This window comes from Humulus lupulus, chromosome 1 (genome assembly GCF_963169125.1).
Source record: "Humulus lupulus chromosome 1, drHumLupu1.1, whole genome shotgun sequence".
Lineage (NCBI taxonomy): Eukaryota > Viridiplantae > Streptophyta > Magnoliopsida > Rosales > Cannabaceae > Humulus > Humulus lupulus.
In genome coordinates, this window is record NC_084793.1 from 287,108,305 (window position 1) to 287,113,060 (window position 4,756).

A 4,756-nucleotide genomic window follows, 5' to 3' on the forward strand; every position below is an offset into this window, starting at 1 on the left:
CAATTGATTGTTTGAACTCTGATTTGGGCACCGTAAATTATTCAGAATTTCTCAAAAATTGGTGGAGTGTTTGCTATAACTATAATATACACTGTCGTGAAAAAAAATTAGGTTATAATTTTTTCAAATGCCAGAAATAGAAAACGCTCCTACTGTAGGGACATTTTTTATGTCCCTACCAAAGAATTATCCTGTATCATTAAGTAGGATATTTATGTTTTTTGCCCCTGAACTATGATATATACATTATCCTGTTCCCTGATTTTTTCGGGTCGTTAAAAATTCCCTCCGAACTATTCAATGTGTTGTAAAGTGACACTTCCGTCCAATTTTGTCCAATGTGGCTAACGACATACCGATATGGCTCTTTGCTTGCCGATCTGTCTTTGCCACATGTATAATTTAAAGAATAAAAATGATTTTACTCCCAAACTATTACCACTACCAAATCATGCTCTTTGAATTCAAAATTTTTAAATTTAAACAATTTTTTGAATGTTAAAAAGAAAAGATAAAAAATATTAAACTAAAAATCCATTTAAATTAAATTAAATCACACCAAATTAAAAAATCAGATAGATTAAAACAAAACTATATTAAAATTTTCTCTTATTTTCTTTCACTTTTTCTTACTTTCTTTCATTTTCTCTCACTTTTGCGCCGACCAAACAATCTCAACAACACTCATCAATTTATCACAACAAAATGTCAACCAAAAAATATTATCACAACATATACAAATCAAAATTTAAATCTCTCAAATTCATGCACATTTTAATTTGATATCAACAACATAAAGAAAAACCCAGGTTTTCAATTCTTTTTCTCACAGTTTTGCATAATTCAAATACCCTAGGACACTCAACAAATAAGAGAGAGAAGATGTATGAGATGGGCAGAGAAAGGGAGAGATGTAGAATGACAACATAGGCGACACCAAAGCTGAATGTGGCTGGGGAATCTGCATGAGCCCAGCCTGTCAACGATGTTGCTACCCAACCAACTTCGAGCTCACTCAGACGCATGCCAACACCTAAGCCAATTTTTTTGTCACCATCATTTTTTTTTTAATTTCAATTGATTTTTAGCTTAATGGTTTTTTTTCCTTTTTATTTTTAAATTCAGTGGGCATGATTTGGTAATGGTAATAGTCCGGGGGGCAAAAATCTTATTTATTCTTTAAATTATAAACGAGACATTGACGTGACAATACCACATCAGCGCTCAAACTGCCACATCGCCATTCTGTTAGTGAAATTGGACGGAAGTCCCACATTTCAGTAACATGAATAATTCAAGAAGAATTTTTAATAGGTTGAAGAATTTGAGGGGCACGATTTGGATTGGAAATAGTTAGGGGGAAAATCCTAATAAGCCTATTAACTATCAAGGAAGAATATTTGGGGCCATAATAATTAAGTCTTTCTAATTGTAGTACTGGTAGCTTAATACTTGAATATATTTTTTTATCAATAATAATTTTCGTGATCGAAATAGTGCGGCCATCGGAACTATACTTAAAGGAAATCTAGATGCACGTATGGCCTAATTATATGAGAAATACTAAAGAACATTTTAGGATGTCCAACACCCTATATCGTTATTGATACAAATGAATATCAGATTCTACATATTTAACTTTAAATTAATTTTAAACTGAAATATATGGTACTATTACTAAATTGCACTAATAACAAGAAGTCATGTCCTAGAATGTTAGTAACCCTAAGATGCCTTATAGCAATGCTCAAATTATATTAGTCCTAGTTGCAATTTATTTCACCTCAGTTTCTAGGTGGCTTATCACAAAATTAACACCTTTTACTAAAACTTAAATAAATAAAAATTATAATTATAATAATTTTTTAAAAAAATTAATACATAAACTAAATAAAACCTAAATCTAAATAAAAATAGTTCTTCTTCTTCTTCTTCTTCTTCTTCTTCTTCTCATACTGAAACAAGTTGTGGCAAACTTTCAAGGATACTTCACGACAAGCTTGGGCAGATCTTGACATGGGCTCATGGAGGTCATGAATGGACTGTTGGGATTAGTACCCTTTAAAGCATATGTATTGAACAGTTTTATTATGAAATAAATAATCGAAATGAATTTATGCATATATTTATTGTTTATTATTATTATTAGAATAATATTATATGAATATCCAAAAAATCTCAAATTTGTTATTGTGAATACAATCTTCTATTGCTACGAGAGGATTACGATTGTAGGGAATAAATTTAATAGTTCGTAATAGAATAAAGTTATATGGAATCTTTGGATTAAATACTGTAAGTACAGTTCACTGTATTGAATGGCTTCAGCAGAGTTGTAAGACCTAAAGGCTCAGTTATTGGATAAAGTGGTATTTTTCAAGGTAGATCTTTGATTTGGTTAATACCAGCTAAAGATAAGGGAAAAGGATAAACAGAAGACTATTTTTATATTAGATAAGAGCACTGGGAGTGCTGGGTGATGTTCAGAGAATTTGGTTAGTGCTGAGTTGTTTTGATGGATTAGTGAAAAAAGTATTCAAGGATATTTGAATTGGATTTGTAATCGTCTTGATCAATGGTATTGTGATATATTCCTGGTTGGAGATTTGCCAAGGTCAAGGAACACCTTAGGGGCAGGAGTTTCCTTGGACGGGCAGGATATTACATGTACTTTGTGGATGAGTTTTGAGTCTTCTTACAGATCAGAATCAATTAGTAGGTTGTTATGACACCTCAGTGACAGGGAAAAAAGTGATTGCCTATGCATCATGTTGGTTAAAGGATCTGACAAGAACTAGAGTAAGTTTTTGGTGGGCCAGGTGGCCAGCTTTATGCTTGAGATTACTATTTCAGAGAAGATTAAAGGAAAGACAATTAAGTGAAATCATAGATGGGAAGAAGTGAGTAAAAAGTCTTAGCTGGATTAGCTAAGGATTATACAGTGTCAGGTATGAGTTTATTGTGATATAAGGATCGAATTTGGAATCCGATGGACACTGGGATTAAATGGGAGATTTTGGATGAATCTCATATTATCCTCTTATTCTCTTCATCTAGGCATCATGGAAATGTAACAAGATATGAAAGATCTGTAGTGGCGGCCTGGGATGGAGAGGGACATAATGGAATACATGACAAAGTTCTTAACTTGTTTGCATGTCAAATCAGAGTATCAGAAATCAGTATGGCTATAGTAGCCTTTGAGTATTCAATAGTGGAAATAAAGAAACATCGCGATGGGTTTTGCGGTGGGGCTTCCTAGGATAATGGGTCAGCGTGGTTGGAATTGGGTCATTATGGACCAGTACTTAAAGTGAGTCCACTTTTATCAGTAAGGACAAGTAAGACAGTTGATCAGTATTCAGATCTTTGTGTCAGAGAGGTGGTATGCCTTCATGGGAATTTAAGGTCCATCTTATCAGATGAAGACTATATTATTACTTCCAAGTTTTGGAAGGGTTGCAAAAGGTGCTGAATACACAGTTGGAATTTAACACAATTTATTACTCTCAGACTGTTGGTAAATCAGAGAGAGTTATCCAATTATTATTGGAAGATCATCTTATAAGATGAATGAGATATTATATTTGGATCCTGAGGTAGTTCAGGGGAGCATGGAGGTTTTTGAAAAGGTTGACGCTTGGATGCTTACTTCTCAGAGTAAATGGAAAATTTATATTGATTTGAGATGCAGGAACATGGAGTTCCAAGGAGAAGATTGCGTCTTCCTTGAAGTATCACCATGGAAAAGGGGTGAAGAGATAAAGGCAAGTTGAGCCCTGGATTAAGATGACAGTTTGAATCCTGGATAGGATTGGTCAGGTTGTCTTTGGATTGGCCTTATCTTTGGCACTATCAGTAGTATACAGTGTAGTATATATTTCCATGTTGAAGACATGGGTTAAAAGAAACTTATGAGTTAAGTTATGAGGCTCTGGAGATTGAGGCTAAGAATTTGAGGAACAAAATTATACCTTGGGGTAAGGCATGTTGCAAAAACAGTGAGGTCGAGGGACGACCTGGGAAACTGGAATCAGTTGTGCGAAATTTTTATTCCGGGCGAATCAGATAAATTTCGAGGACGAAATTTCTGTAAGGAGGGGGTAGTTGTAATGCCCCAGATTTCCTAATAAGGTTTATGATGGCCATAATTGATTTATTGTGTTATTAAATAATTATATGCATGTGTTATGTGAATTATATTATTATATGATGATAAATACATGCATATGGGTCCACATTTTATTATAAGGGCATTTTGGTAATTTTAAAGCATGTTGGTGAATTTTGAATAAGACCACATTATAATGTGGATTTTTTCGAGCCAATCGACAAGAGACGATCATGGAATGCAAGTTTTTCGGTCTGGTCATAATGGGGTTAATTTCGGGGCTCGGGGTGAGTCTCGGGATGATTTAAGGATTGGAACATTTCTGGGAATTAAAGGGTAATGGGATATGATTTGTTGGCATTTGAGAATGTTGAGATTATCAGGAATTGGAGGGTGTTAATTATAATTAACGAGATAGGCGGGAAATGATGATTTTGCCCTTGGTGGTTGTTAAGGGTTCTAATTAGGCATGAGGGCATTTAGATCTTTTCACCCTAAGCTTATAATTAGCCATTATAAGGTTGTGGAAGTGAACCAAAACAGAGTATCTCCTCCTCCTTCAAACGTTCATCATTTCTTCATCTTTTCTCTTTGATTTTTGAAGCTCTTTTTGAGGAACCAAGCCTTAAGGGTTTTGGGTTATGC